This window comes from Pongo pygmaeus, chromosome 3 (assembly GCF_028885625.2).
Source record: "Pongo pygmaeus isolate AG05252 chromosome 3, NHGRI_mPonPyg2-v2.0_pri, whole genome shotgun sequence".
In the NCBI taxonomy this organism is placed as follows: domain Eukaryota; kingdom Metazoa; phylum Chordata; class Mammalia; order Primates; family Hominidae; genus Pongo; species Pongo pygmaeus.
The window spans coordinates 88,892,405-88,909,055 of record NC_072376.2 but is presented as its reverse complement, the minus strand read 5'-3'; the positions used below and the strand labels follow the sequence as shown (position 1 = coordinate 88,909,055).

The 16,651-nt window shown below is 41.9% G+C and overlaps 1 protein-coding gene and 1 pseudogene across 5 annotated transcripts in view; both read right to left on the bottom strand.

Moving 5' to 3' along the window:
- The window catches only part of SHROOM3 (shroom family member 3), a 350,049-nt gene that overhangs the window by 104,282 nt on the left and 229,116 nt on the right, over positions 1-16,651 (bottom strand). The window lies entirely within an intron of this gene.
- LOC129035449 (small ubiquitin-related modifier 2-like) lies at positions 7,758-8,488 on the bottom strand (annotated as a pseudogene).

Below are 16,651 nucleotides of genomic sequence, written 5' to 3'. Positions count from 1 at the left end.
AAACAAAAATCTTCCTCCTAGATGAAAAGTGTTTTAGGAGCAGGGATTCTGCCTCATTCATCTCAGATGCCACATGGTGAATAGCACACACAGGTATGGTTGAATTCATGTTCCTAAAACACTAGACACATGCCCATCATCTCATTTTTATAAGGCTAGGCTATCCTCCTTGTCCTCCTTTGTTTTTGTAAGTCCCATTCTTCCAAGATCTTTTCTTAGTTGCTCCAGCTATTTTTTCCTTGAATTTATGAACCAAATTTTTGGTACTTGTCATAAAATTGCTGAGAAGCATATGCATATGCCCTGTATTCCCAACGAGATCTACTCCTGGAACTAATTTATCTGAATATTATTCTTGCTACTGACAACAACTTCCATTTATTGACCAGTGTCTCAGGCAGTCTGCTGAGTGCTTTATTTTCCTTATCCTGTTTAATCCCTTGAATAACTTTAGGGTCCCCTGACTTTGTTCCTCAGCCAATATCAGTTCTCAGCCTTCTCTACTATCATCTATCTACTTACCTACCTATCTATCTATCCTCTAACTACGTATCTAATGATTGATTGATGACAGGGTCTCACTCTGTTACCCAGGCTGGATTACAGTGGCATGATCGCAGCTCACTGCAGCCTCAAAGGGATCCCTGGGCTTAAGGGATTCTTCTGCCTCAGACTCCTGAGTAAGTGATACTACAGGCACACATCAGCATGACCAGATAATCTTTAAATTTTTTATAAAAATGGGACCTCTATGTTGCCTAGGCTGGTCTTGAACTCCTGGCCTCAAGTGATCCTCCCATCTTGGCCTTCCAAAGTGCTGGGATTATGGGCATCAGCCATCGTGCCTGGCCTCTACTTATAATATACTCCAGGATTTTGACAACTAGACAGTAAGATTCTTGAGGGAAGGGACTACATCTTTCTTACTCTTCTGGGTATCTACAGTGTCTAGTACAAGGCATGGTAGATAATAGATCTCCAATAAACATTCCTTTGGAGTTTTCAAACTACTGAGATCACAAAACAAATAATGTTTTGAAAACTGTTTTTAGAAATACCAGTGGTACTTCAATATCACGAATTAATGAGCGAGAACCCTGCTTCTGTCAGTATGGTAGCTGCCAGGTTAAGAATTCTGCTTTTTGTCCCCTTATCCAGCATGAGATCCCTGCTCTTCATAAATGGGTGTGTTTTCACCAGTGCTAATAAGCTTCTGGACTTTGAGCTTCCCTCGCACTCCCTACACACACCCCACCTTGTTTATCTCTGGTCTATGTTCATATTCATGTCTGAAGGGAACATTGGTCTCTTCCTCATGTGTAGGAATGAATAAATCTGACAGAACCTAAAAGCATACCCAGAGGAAACTGTCTAAGCCTATTATTTATATCCCTCATTTTTTTATTAACTAACTGCCAGACTTCAGAAAACTGGAGCCAACCCAAGAAGGACCCCTGGCAGCCGGTATGAACCCTAAGACCAGAGACTAGTGTGCCACAGTTGCTGAAGAGTGGGGGTAATGGGGAGGATAAGTGGGGAGAAGGTAAGAAATGGCTTCTAGAAACTTGACATGGCCAGGTGTGGCGGCTCATGCCTGTAATCCCAGCACTTTGGGAGGCCGAGGCGGGTGGATCACTTGAGCCCAGAAGTTCAAGACCAGCCTGGGCAACATGGAGAAACCCCGGCTCTACAAAAAATGCAAAAATTAGCTGGGCATGGTGATGTGTGCTTGTAGTCCCAGCTACTTGGGAGGCTGAGGTGGGAGGATCACTTGAGCCTGGGGAGGCGGAGGTTGCAGTGAGCTGAGATTGTGGCAGCCTGGGCAATAGAGCAAGACCCTGTGTTAAAAACAAAAACAAAACAAAAAAAGGAAGGAAGGAAGGAAAGAACGAAAGAAAGGAAGAAAGAAAGAAAGAGAGAGAGAGAAAGAATGAAAGAAAGGAAGAAAGAAAGAGAGAGAGAGAAAGAAAGAAAGAAAAAGAAAGAAAGAAAGAAAGAGAAAGAAAGAGAAAGAGAAAGAAGAAAATAAATCTGACATATGATCTAGGAAAAAAGGATTATTCTGCTTCCTGCTATTAGAGGACAACTCAGCCTCGATCCTCACGTTATGAGGAGTCAGAGAGGTGGCTAAAGGTTCAAGGATGTGAATGAGTTCCTCTCTCACCTACCTGAAAATGTGTAGGAGAGAAGAAAAGATAAATAACCTGTAGAAATATAAGATCACTGTTCATAGAAAACAGGTATCTCTTATATTAAAAATACTTTAAAATTTTGACTTCTCGACATATGAATTGATGAAAACATTATACAGAATCAGAAAAGTCCAACTTTTTAATTCTAATTTAAAAACAACAGTAAGGCTGGGCATGGTGGCTCATGCCTGTAATCCTAGCACTTTGGGAAGTGGAGGTGGGAGGATCGCTTGAGGCCAGGAGTTCCAGACCAGCCTGGTCAACATAGCAATACCCCTGTCTCTACGAAAGAAAAAAAAAGTATTTGGGTGTGGTGGCACATAGTTGTAATCCTAGCTACTTGGGAGTCTGAGGCAGGAGGATCACTTGACCCCAGGAGTTCAATGTTACAGTGAGCTACGATTACGCCACTGCACTCTAGCTTAGGCAACAAAGTGAAACCCTGTCTCAAAATAAACAAATAAATAAATAGTTTTAAAAAACAACAGTAAAGTGGGGACACGGGGGTTGTTTAATGGATATAGAGTTTCAGTTTTGCAAGATGAAAAAGTTCAGGAGATCTGTTGTACCACAATGTGAATATACTTAACACTACTGAATTGCACACTTATAAGTGGTGAAGGTGGTAAATTTTATGTTATGTGTTTTTCATCACAATTAAAATTTTTTTTAACAAAAACACAGTAAAGAACAAGTATGAAAAAGAGGAAAATAGCCTAATTCATTCTGAAGAGGAAAATACACTATTGCACAATTTGGCTGCTATTTAAACCCCACCCCACTCCTCCACCCTTAGCTTTTTTCTCTCAGCAAGCTGCCTAGCAGTTAATCTTAAATATCCTTTCTCTTTATGTAGACAAAAAGGACAAAATATAGAAAAATATAAGACTTTACAGAAACAGAGAGAACTGTGGATCTTCTTCAGAAAAAAAAATCTTTCTTTCTAAACCATTGGCCAATAAGATTATTTTTAAAATTATCTTGGTATAATATATAATGGCAAAAAGCTTTTGAAGACCCAAATAAGACTATATTAAGTCCCTAATCACACAGTGTAATTCCAACTCAAGTCTGATAGAGATTCATAGAGCTAACAGTTGAAGACAGTCATGGCGACAGGCAAAATGAGAAGCTTAAGGAACCCAACTCAATTACTTATTACCTGGGCTACCTACCCACCCTCACCCCAACCCACTTTTTCTTTCTTATCCAGTGGGGAGGCTAAGCTGTTTCTATTGACTGATTTAATTTGGGAAGGGACTTTTCAAAAAATCTGGCCTAGTTTTGAGTTTGTTTTTGAAATGGGTGTTTCTTGATCAAAGCGACAAACAGCAAATGTTGTTTTGATATATGCTCCCTTTAGTTTGGAAATTTGTGGGGAAGAGAACTTTTTTAAGGGCAATGAGGCAGAATCCCCTTAATGCAGGTAATATTTTTTCACCAAATTAAAATGCATGTATCCGGCCGGGCATGAGCCACCGTACCCTGTAATCCCAGCACTTTGGGAGGCTGAGGCAGGGGGATCACGAGGTCAGGAGATGAGACCATCCTGGCTAACACGGTGAAACCCCGTCTCTACTAAAAATACAAAAAATTAGCTGGGCATGGTGGCAGGCGCCTGTAGTCCCAACTACTCGGGAGGTTGAGGCAGGAGAATGGTGTGAACCCAGGAGGCGGAGCTGGCAGTGCGCCACTGCACTCTAGCCTGGGTGACAGAGCGAGACTCCATCTCAAAAAAAAAAAACAAAAATAAAAAAATAAAAATGCATGTATCCTTTACAAAATGGTGAAATATCAGTAGCTTTTCTTTGGGGAGTAACTAAGTTTCAAGTCAACTTGCCACATAGTTTGAGCCTACTGTCCCTATCAAAAGAAGCTGGTGAGCAGAGAGAAACAGGGTATTCTTTTTTTTTTTTTTTTTTTTTGGTCCCTAATTTGAAGTAACAGAGTAAGTTCCAGTAAAAAGAATTTAATTAAAACATTTAAGATATATGCCTGCTGAAGCAATATCCTCAATGCCAACAATAGGGATAGAATTATTCTCTGGTTTTCTTTTCTCTCTGAAAATGTTACCTTAGTTTCTTTTAGCCAAATGACCTTAGCACTTTGTATGCATATCACTTCATTGTTAATCTCATTTATAGAATTAGACTGGAAAATCTTGCTATGTTCTTTTTTTTAGAGGAATAAATCATCTTGACTTTCTTTCTCACTATGTCCTTCATTGAAATTGTATATAAAGCTCCTGTTTCCTAACTCTGAAAAACACCCTTTCCCTTAAATGTGGGGGCCATGGTATCACATAAGTAACAAAAGTCAATATAGGTTGAGTATCCGTAATCCAAAAATCTGAAATCCAAACTGCCCCAAAATCTGAAACTTTTTGAGCACTGACATGATGCTCAAAGGAAATCTTCACTGGAGCACTGTGGATTTTGGATTTTTGGATTAGGGATGTTCAGCTGGTAAATATATAATGCAAAAATATCAAAATCCAAAAAAAAAAAAAATCTGAAATACAAAACACTTCTGGTCCCAAGCATGTAGGATAAGAGATACTTAACCTGTATCAGCTCAACCTGTCTCTCTCTGGATGTTTCCTTCTGGGTGTTCATTCACCTAACGTGTTTTATTAACATGTTTTATTGTGCATCTCTTTTCCATGGGAACTGTGTGATGAAATCTGTCTGGCAGGCTGGGGAACTATAGGAAGGCCCCCTAAACTAGAACTGAGGGATTGCAAAAGGATTCTAAACAGAGATATAGAGATTAAATGGGAGTTAGGTTAGCAAAGAGAATGAAGAGGGCTGGCAGACCCAGGAAACGGAAGATGCCAGTATGGATGGAGGAGAGCACAAAGGAGGAAGTGGCTACGGTTGGCACACACAGCCTGGGCACAAAGGCCCGGCCGGCTCCAGATACACAGCTACAGTCAAGTCCTGGTTAGGAGTTTGAAGTTTATCCAAAAGGCAACTGGAAGCCATTGGAAATTTTTAAGCAGAGGGACAGGATCAGATCTGCATTCTTGAAGGATCACTATGGTTGTAGTGGACACTGATGGAGTGGGGCAGGGCCAGAGGTAGGGAGAACAGTTAGGGCACAATCGTGGGAGTACACCTGGAGGTGATGCTGGCCCCTCTATTGCCAACATGTAAGCTCCATGAGGCCAGGGGTCTGCTTGGTTTGTTTACTATACCTCAAGCATCTAGGAAAGTGCCTGGCACATAGTAGGTGGTCAAATGTTTGCTGAACAAACAAATAAATAGGCTAAACTAGGGTAATAGCAGAGGGGATTAAAAGGGAGGTAAGGATAGGGAGACGAATTAGAAAGTGGAGTGAATAGGTCTTGTTAATCTTTCTTGAAACTCTTTTATTTTTATTTATTTATTTATTTATTTTTGAAACAGGGTCTTACTCAGCCACCCAGCCTGGGGTGCAGTGGCATGATCTCAGCTCACTGTGACCTCCCAGGCTCAAGTGATCCTCCCACTTCAATCTCCCAAGTATCTGAGACCATAGGCATGCACCACCATGCCTGGCTAATTTTTGTATTTTTAGTAGAGAGAGGGTTTTGCCATATTGCCCAGGGTGGTCTCAAGTTCCTGAGTTCAAGTGATCCACCCGCCTTGGCCTCCCAAAGTGCTAGGATTACAGGCATGTGCCACTGCACCTAGCCAAAATCTCTTTCTTGATTTATACAGTTATGCCCTTTGCTTTTCTTTCTATAACAAATCTATTTGATTCAATATAAAATATCTAAGTTATTTTTCAAATAAAATGCCCTTTTTTTAAAAAAGTATACAATTCAATGATTTTTAGTAAATGGATAGAGTTTTGCAACCATCACTATAAACCAGGTTTAGGACATTTTTATCACCCCCAAAATTCCCTCATGCCCAATCCCTTATCCCACCCCTAACCCAGGCATCACTGATCTCCTTTTTGTCTCTATAGATTTTCCTTTTCTAGATATTTCAAATAACTGGAATCACAATGTGTAATCTTTTGTGTCTGGCTTCCTTTACTTAGCATAGTGTTCTTAATGTTCTTGAGGTCCATCCGTGTTGTAGCATGTTTCAATAGTTAATTCCTGTTTATTGTAGAATAGTATTCTATTGTATAGAAATACAACATTTCATTTATCCATTTACAAGTTGACGAACACTTGGATTATTCCTACATTTGGCCTATGATGAATAAATCTGCTTTGGACATTTGCATTAAAGTCGTGGGAGTGGACAGACAGAGGCCTTGTTAATTTTTATTAGATGTGGGAGGTTGTGAGAAAAACGAAGGGGGCAAGGAAGAGGCCCAGATTTCAAGCTTGGCAGCTGATGAGTGATGATACCTAATTCACAGAAATGGGGAAGACTAGAAAGAGAGCAGTTTTGATGAGAAAGATTACCTCAGTCTGGGGCAAGTGCCCATGAGATATGGTATGGGTGTGCCCAGTTGGCAGGTAGGCACATGGATGTGGAACCTCAGTTTCCTTAAAACATCTAACAAAGTTAGGCCCATTTTTGAGCAGCATGTCCCGTGTTTAAGATGCATTCCTCAGGCATAATAAAAGCAATTCTCTGTGACTTAGGCTCACCTCTATATAAATCTAACCAAAGAGAAATTCATGTAACATCCCACATACTCGTTTTGGTTTGCACAACAATTATTATTTTTTTAAAATTTTAAACAAAAAGTTTATTTAAACAAGATATGTGAAGGGAAAAGTATCTAGGATTCTTTTTTTTTTTTTTTTTTTGAGACAGAGTTTTGCTCTGTAGCAGTGCAGTGGCCCAGTCTCGGCTCACTGCAACCTCCGCCTCCCGGGTTCAAGTGATTCTCCCACCTCAGCCTCCTGAGTAGCTGGGATTACAGGCACACCCAGCTAAATTTTTTTGTATTTTTAGTAGAGACAGGGTTTTACCATGTTGGCCAGGCTGGTTTCAAACTCCTGACCTCAAGTGATCTGCCTGCCTCGGCCTCCCAAACTGCTAGGATTACAGGTGTGAGCCACTGAGCCCAGCCATAGGATTACTTTTTTTGTTTTAGAGTAATTTATCCCTACTTAAAGACAGATTCCCCTACATGTAACAGCAACATACAAAAGAGTTATAAAACCGTCCTTGGTTTAACAAGGATAAATGAAAAACATTAAAATTCTCCAATTGAACAAGGTATACAAGGATTTTTATGTTGTTTTTTTTTTTTTGTTAAAACAGTAAAAGCAAAATAACTTACTGGAATAGAATGATAAGAGCTGAATGAACATGCCACTAAAGGAGAAAGGGGGCATTTTCACAGAATCAGTATTTTTCCCTATCCTGTCTCCATGTGATGTCAATCAAAACATACCATTGGCTGTTTAGTTAAAAAAATGCAATATGCTTATGCACATATACCAGTTACTTTATGTGCAATAAAGGAATGGGGAAGGGGGAAATTAAATAATAGAGAAAACTATACTGTAGTAGTCAGGATGTGGTGGAACCAAATTGCAGTTTTCTAATTGAGAATGTCATGTTGGTCTGAAAAGAAAAGAGTTCTGGAGTAACGAAGCAGGTTCCCTTCTCAATAGACACCGCCCATCTGCTGTTGGAACACATCAATTGTATCTTCATCCTCTATTTCAAATGGGGCAGGTGAGTCTGTTTCATTGATTTGTTGCCTGTCAAATTGGAATCTGATCTGCCTCACTGACAATCCCTGTCATTCACAATATGCTTTCATTAGTTTACTAAGTGATGTATGCCTCTTAGTTTTTTTTGTTTTTGTTTTTGTTTTTTTTTAGACGGAGTTTCGCTCTTGTCACCCCGGCTGGAGTGCAATGGCGCGATCTCGGCCCACTGCAACCTCCGCTTCCTGGGTTCAAGCAATTCTCCTACCTCAGCTTCCTGAGTAGCTAGGACTACAGGCGTGTGCCACTACATCCGGCTTTTTTTTTTTGTATTTTTAGTAGAGACGGGATTTCACCATTTAGGCCAGTCTTGTCTCGAACTCCTGACCTCAGGTGATCTGCCTGCCTCAGCCTCCCAAAGTGCTAGGATTACAGGCGTGAGCCACCGCGCCCAGCCTATGCCTTTTAATCTTAAACTGCACCACAGAACCATCCTGCCCCGCCACCTTCAAATTAATACGATCGTTGTTCTCAGTATTGACTCCTTCCTTGGGCTTTTCACCGGCCATGGCGAGCTCCGGAGTCTCCTCAGCTGCCGCTTCACAAAAGAGGTACCAGGTCCTCACCGAACGAGCACACAAACAGCACCAGGAGCTGCAGAAGGAGGCTGCAGTGCTGGACGAGGGAGAGGGTGCGTGACATTATGTGCTCCCTCCCCCCACCCTGTGTGCACCTGCACAACAACTTTTTTTTTTTTTTTTTTGAGACGGAGCCTCCCTCTGTTGCCCCTGTTGGAGTGCAGTGGTGCGATCTTGGCTCACTGCAACCTCCGCCTCCCCGGTTCAAGTGATTCTCCTGCCTCAGCCTCGTGAGTAGCTAGGAGTACAGGCGGGCGCCACCACGCCAAGCTAATTTTTTTGTATTTTTAGTAGAGATGGGGTTTCGGCATGTTGGCCAGGATGGTCTCGATCTCCTGACCTCGTAATCTTCCTGCCTCGGCCTCCCAAAGTGCTGGGAGCCACCGCACCCAGCCAACAATTTTAATAACATCTTCTATTTGCTTAGCATTTCCCCTTTAAACAAATTGTTGTAAAGAATACATAACAGGCTGGGCATGATGGCTCATGCCTGTAATCCCAGTACTTTGGGAGGCTGAGGAGGAAGGATTGCTTGAGCCCATGAGTTGAAGACCAGCAACAGAGTGAGATCTTGTTTCTACAAAAAATAATTTAAAAATTAGCTCGGTATGATGGCACATGCCTGTAGTCCCCGCTACTCGGGGCTGAGGTGGGAGGATCTTCTGAGCCCTGGAGGTTGAGGCTGCAGTAAGCCATGATCACATCACTGCATCCAGCATGGGTGACAGACCGAGAACCTGTCTAAAACAAAACAAAACAAAACAAAAAACAGCCTACACAACCTAAAGTGAACCATCTTCACCACATGTAAGTGTACAGTCCAGGGTCATTAAGTACATTCATGTTGTTGTACAACCATCACCAGCATTCATCCACAGAATTCTTTTCCTCTTGTAAAACTGAACCTTTGTACTCACTGAACAATAATTGTCCAATCCGCCCACTCCCCAGCCCCTGCCAACCACCATTCTACTTTGTTTCTATGAATTTGACTATTCTAGGTAACTTGTGTAAGTGGAATTACACTGTATTTTTCCTTTTGTGACTGGCTTATTTCACTTAGCATAACATCCCCAAAGTTCGCCTATGCCATATTCTATAACAGGATTTTCATTCCTTTTTAAGGCAGAATAATAGGCCATCGAATGTTTATACCACAGTTTGTTGATTTATTCATCCCTCCATGGACACTTGGGTTGCTTCCACCCTTTGTCTATCATCAGTGATGTTGCTATGAACATGGGTATGCAGATATCTCTGAGTCCCTGCTTGCTCTGTATTTCCTTTTAAGAAATTAAGATATAAGAATTGAAAGATCTTTATCATACTTCTTATAACATCATCCCACATTCTTGTTTTGATTTGCACTACAATTTTAATAACATCTATTTGCTTAGCATTTCCTCTTTTTAAAAAAATGTTGTAAAGAATACACAACAGGCCGGGCATGATGGCTTATGCCTGTAATCCCAGCACTTTGGGAGGCTGAGGAGGGAGGATCATTTGAGCCCACGAGTTCAAGATTAGCTGAGGCAACAGAGTGAGACTTTGTTTCTACAAAAAATAATTTAAAAATTAGTTGGGCACAAAGGTATATGCCTGTAGTCCCACCTACTCAGGGGGCTGAGGTGGGAGGATCATTTGAGACCTGGAGGTAGAGGCTGCAGTGAGCCGTGATTACACCAGGCAGGCTGTAATCCATTGATGCATCTGAATAGAAGTAATCACATGAACAAGTCCAAGATTAAAACTGCAAAGCTCCAGCTGCAATGAGTGAGGTCAGAACTTTCTACAGCTTTGACACTGGGTTACCACTGGACTTTTCTTAAACACTAGACCGACAATGCAGAAAATTACTCTTTTTTAAAGGACTTTAGAGGTACCACCGTAAGTCAACAACAATTCAGCCCCAAATTTTCCTCATAAAATTTTCTTTTTTTCCCAGCAATCCATAGGGGTCCTAAAGGTGACCCAGTCTTGTTTGCTTTTGTGATAAAAGTGTTCAGCTGGAACGTCCTAATGCACTTAAAGATTTCTGTAGTATGCCAGGTCAGGTAGGTCAGCACTGATGCAGTGGAACTTACCAGGGCAGTGCTTATCAGGGAATGAAGGTATGGCGTGGGGTCAGGATGTCACGCCTGATGGCAGAGAGAAAGATTAGACATACACCAGCAAAGAGGAGAGAGAGGTTTTGAATTTTATGCTACAAAAAAAGGATGTGAGCCAGGTCCTAGCTCCATCAACTTGAATCTGTTTCTCAAAACAACTGTTTTCCACAGATGAACACAACAGGCAGCTCATTGGAAAATACCAGAACAGGGCAATGTTTCTATTCTATTGGGATCATGAGAGACAGATGAAAGTGCCAGGAATCAAGTTAATAAAATAAGTAAGCTTAAACAGCCACAAACATCACAAAACACCATTTTAATTATTGTAGATGTGACAAAAAGCAGCCAAATCCATAGAACAGTCCAGCACTCCAGGCAAAGCCTTGAATTTCACCACTGCTGGTGCAGGAAGTCCATATGGATCTGGGCTCTCTTCCAGATGACTGGTTCTTCTGACAGTCCAAGTGCAAAGAACTCTTGGAATGCCACAGCTTCCTGGTACACCTTCCCAGGTGCCCCACCCTCAACTGGTATTAAGGGTGGGTCAAGAAATCAAACACAAGCTATAAATGGCAGAGAGATAGAAGATAAAAAAACCCATGGATCCCAGCCAGGCCACATGGCATGAATGAGTACTTCATAGGCAAAGCTGCAGCCAAGTTGAGGTGGTTCCACAGTTGGAGGCCTGAGGCAGAGGCTAACTGTACTCAAGTTCATCAGAAGTCGTGGTACTACTGTGTACACAAAAAACCCATCCTACCTATTTGTAGGTGGTATTGGCAGCTGTGGAAACCCTGGTAAGAACTGTAAAATCCTTAGAACCCCTTTGAGGTGGGAATCGTTCCCTCCAAGTCAAGGTTGGAGGCACATCTGAATCAACTGGAAGCCTTTATTTTTTTAATATATATATTTTTGAGACGTGGTCTCACTATGTTGCCCAGGCTGGTCTCAAACTCCTGGGCTCAAGTGATTTGCCCACTTTGGCCTACCAAAGTGCTAGGATTACAGGGAAAAGCCACCGTGCTCAACCACCTGGAAGCCTTTAAAACCAAGGCGCAACCAGAGGCTGTGGAAGAGGGAAATGGGGAGTTTTTAGTGTGTCTAGAGTTTCAGTTTTGCAGGATAAAAAGTTATCAAGCTCCATTGCACAATAACTTTGATATACTTAACCTTATTGAACTATACACTTAACATTATTGACCTATACACTTAAAACTGGTTAAGATGACAAATTTAATATATGTGTGTATGTGTGTGTGTGTGTGTGTGTGTGTTTGCCACAATTAAACAATACAACAGTAACAAAAGCATAAAGACCCAGAGGCCCAGGACCAACCTCAAACCAACTGAATCAGAATTTCTGGGGATGAATGGCAGGCATCATCATCATCACGACTATTTTAATTGTAGCACAGGCATCATTATTTTTAAAAGCTTTCAAGATCATTGTCATGTGCAGCTAAGATTGAGAATCACAACTATCAATCAATGAAAGATTCTGGCTGCATAAACTCAAGAAGAATGATCAATTAACAACTGCCTGCATTAATTTCATATGGCTACACAGATGTTCTCCAAAGAAGTTAGGTTCAGTAAGCCCTTTAGATGAGAAAGTGGCTTTTCTAGGCAAACTCTTTGACTTCACAAATATCAGATGTTTTATTCACTGAAAGTCAGAACTTTCTGAGGAGTAAGCTAGCACATAAGGAAAGGAATACTTTTTGAAATTACATGAATGCTGACAGCCAGGAGGATCCCATGTGGTAACCGACTATGGGCCTACAGAGAAAGTATTCTTTCAATGAAGCCAGACTTACAGCCAGCAAGTAGTTCACCCACTTTGAAAATCTGGTTTATTATTTTCAACTGCCAGGAAATGAGAGCCAAACATACTTGGTACATACAGGCCAGATAAGAAATTGTTCGAACAGTCAGACAAGGTGTCTCAGAACTTCAGCTTGGGGTGAGGCAGGTGTCATGACTCAAGTTCCTACAGAGACCAAGAGGGTAAATGGGGAAAGTGAACCAGTTGGAACTGTGGCCACTGAAGGCCTCGTGTCCTGTTTAAAGGACCACTCTAACCCAACTGTTACACTGCAGAAAGTGGGTCCACTGTTACCTGAGTTCCCAACTTTTCAGAAAAAATCCTGGACATCTGGATGTTTATGTAGAGTTTTCCAAGTTTTAAATATTGGAAATTAATCCAATTAAAAACCAAAACTGTGCACAGCAGTGTGCACCTATAATCCCAGCTACCCAGGAGGCTGAGGGAGGAGGATCACTTTAGCCTAGGAGTTCAGCCTGAGCAATATACTGAGGCCCCATCTCTAAATCAACAAGAACAACAACAATCTATGGGCCAAACAAAGCACAGCTTCACGAGAGATTGGGCTTCTTTGCTGCTGGTTATTACCTCTGGTGTATAGCAACAGGGAGACCTGGATTCTAGTCTTGACTTAGCAAGTTGTGTAACTTCACAGCCAACTTCTCTGGAATCCATCTTGAAAAATAAAAGGCTTATGAGAGTATTTTGAATGTCAGGCCTATGATTACTTATTCTCTATTAGGGAAAAATGCAGGGTCCCCGGGTTTAGTGAGATTTCAAACACACAACCGAGAAATCCTAAGATCTTAACATCTAGGCATGAACATGCCAGACCCAATGGCTCCTTCCCCACCCAGTTGGTTTCAAGCTGACAAAACATAACTTTTCTTGGAATAGATTTAACCAGTTTAAAAATTTTGATTTGGAACTATCTATGCATGATTTTCAATAAATGTTTTCTAGATTTCCAAAGACTTTTATGGTGATTTAAATTACCAAACCACAAAGACCCCTTATAGGATCAGATACTGTGTAGAAGCAAGAAGTGATTAGAGTGTAGTAGACAATGTTCTAGGCCAGGAATCTAGAGACATGGCTCTCAGTAACCAACTCTGTGAATCTCTCTCCCTCTCTCCCTCTCTCCCTCTCTCCCTCTCTCCCTCTCTCCCTCTCCCTCAAATAGAGTCTTGCTTTGTTGCCGGGGCTGGAGCACAGTGTCGCAATCACAGCCTACTGCAGCCTCGAACTCCTAGGCTCAAGCAATCTTTCTGCCTCAGCCTCTCAAGTAGCTCGAACCACAGGATTGCAATTATTGAACCTACAGTAGGTATGCTTCTTTAGAAGGAAAATATATATGGATTCTTAAGCAACTGGATAATGAAAAGTGATCCTGATTCTAGGACTTCATCATGGACTGCTATGGTAGGCAGAATTCTGAAGATGGCCCAAGATTCCTGTCCCCTAGTTATTCAAACATCGATTGTGAAGGGAAATTGCAGATGCAATTAAAGTCCCAAGTCAATGAATCTTAAGATACAGGAGATTATCCAGGTAGGTTTGGCCCAGGCAGGTAAGTCTTTTAAAAAGCAGAGTTTTTATTCTCTGCCTGGCAGTAGAAGAGGAAGGCAGAGAGATTCAAAGCACGAGGGGGATTCAATGTGTCTTGCAGGCTTCAAGATGGGTGTGTGGGGTTCCATGTGAGGAGAAATGCAGGCCGCCTCTGGGAGCAGAGAGAGCAGCTCTGAGTGAGAGCCAATAAGGAAATGGGGACTTCATCCTACAACCACAAGAAACTGAATTCAAACAACAAGAAGGAGCTGAATTCAACCAACAACAAGAAGGAACTTCGAAGTAGAATCCCCTAGAGCCTCCAGATAAGAGCCCAGCTCAGTCTACACCTTGATTTTAGCTTTGTGAGGTCTTAGGTAGAGAACCCAATGGTGCCATGCACAGCCGTGACCTAGAATATTGTGAGCTAATAAATCAATGCTGCTTCAAGACACTTCATTTGTAATAATTTGTTATGCAGCAATAGAAAACTAACACAACTGCCAGCACCACATGTTGGGAGGGTTATGGAACAAAATGGTACCACACTTTGGAAAATGGTATGGAAAATCAAACACACATCCACCCTGTGAGGTAGCATTTTACTCTTAGGTATTTATCCAAGAAAAATGAAAACATTTATCTACAAAAATACTTGTACACTAATGTCTATAGCTGCTTTATTCATAATAGCCCCAAACTAGACACAGTCCAAATGTCCATCAGTAGGAGAACGGATAAACAATGAACTATTAATACAAGCAACAACACAGATAAAATTCAGAAACCTTACACTGAGTGACAAATACCAACAAAAAAGAGTATATATTGTGTTATTTCATTTAATGAATTTCTAGGATAGAAAAAACTAATCCATGGTGAAATAAATCAGAACAGTAGGTGCCTGGAGGTGCAGAGCGGACTGGAAAGGGGCACAAAGAAACTTTATCTGGTGATGAAAATGGATTATAGTTTGATAGGGATGTAGATTACACAAGTGAATACATTTGTCAGGATTCATGGAACTGGAATACTTAAGATTCACATATTTTATATAAATTATCTCTCAATAAAAATATCTTTAAAAACAAATTAAGCCAGGTACAGTGGCTCACACCTGTAATCCCAGCACTTTGGGAGGCTGAGGCGGGAGGATCACTTGAGGCCAGGAGTTCAAGACAAGCTTGGGTAACAGTGAGACCCTGTCTTTACAAAAAAATAAAAAATTAAGCAGGCATGGTGGTACATGCCAGTAGTCCCAGTTATTCAGGAAACTGGGGTGGGAGGATTACTCGACACCAGGAGTTCAGGGCTGCAGTGAGCTATGATTGTGCTCCTGCACTTCAGCCTGGGTGACAGAGTGAGACTCTCAAAAAACAAAACAACCACCCACAAATGAAAAAAAATGATTCATCAGGCCAGGCACAGCGGCTCACGCCTATAATCCCAGCACTTTGGGAGGCCGAGGCAGGTGGATTACCTGAGGTCAGGAGTTCGAGACCAGCCTGACCAACATGGTGAAACCCTGTCTCTACTAAAAATACAAAAATTAGCTGAGTGTGGTGGCAGGAGCCTGTAATCCCAGCTACTTGGGAGGCTGAGGTAGAAGAATCACTTGGATCTGGGAGGCAGAGGTTGCAGTAAGCCAAGATTGCTCCACTGCACTCCAGCCTAGGCAGCAGAGCAAGACTCCATCTCAAAAAAAATTAATTAAAATAAATTTAAAAAATAATTCAACCAGTATGTGATAGACTAGTTATCACTGAGGTGTTGATGACTCTCTCCTAGGGGTAGCTATTTAAAAACAGACAGGGTAAGAGTTAACTCAAATGGATGAGCCCCTCATAGAGGGATATGGGACCCTAACCAGCTGGGTGAAAGATTTTTGGGCAGTGAGACCTCTACAGAGGACCTCAAATCACTCTATGCACTTAATCAGATGGTCCTGCAAAGGGCTCCTTGTGGGTTTATTCTATGCCGAAGTACAAATTGCTAAAAGATGAATGGTGAAGATGCTGATGGTGCTGGAGCTTCCCAAGCAAGAAGGGCTCTGGAGGGGGCTGGGGTGCACAGAGGCGGGTGGCAGTGCCCTGACGTGTGTGAGAGAGGTGCGTGTGAGGTGGGGAGGGGCAGTGAGCTTCACACTCTCGAGGCTGGTAGCCTCCGTGTGATACCCAGCATCTGAGCACAGCCTCTGGGAATACCCCTGCGCAGCTTCATTCTTGGTTTATTTAGCATATGCATGTTTTAGATGGGTTGCTTCAGTCAAAATGAACCCATCTTTTCTTGTTTTGTAAAAAAAGCTTCTCAGGCTGGGTGCGTTGGCTCACGCCTGTAATCCCAGCACTTTGGGAGGCCAAGAAGGGTGGATCACCTGAGGTCAGGAGTTCGAGACCAGCTTGGCCAACATGGCGAAACTCCATCTCTACTAAAAATACAAAAATTAGCTGGGTGTGGTGGCGCACACCTGTATTCCCAGCTACTTTGGAGACTGAGGCAGGAGAGTTGCTTGAACCTGGGAGGAGGAGGTTGCAGTGAGCCAAGATCATGCCACAGCACTTTAGCCTGGGCAACAGAGTGAGATTGTATCTCATAAATAAATAAATAAAGGCTACATAAATAAATAAATAAAGCCTACAGCAACTTCACTGGATTCCTGACATATACTCTGGTGCTTGTTACATATACGTAAGAATTTCAAAGAGAGCCAACAACTGTAGGCTAAA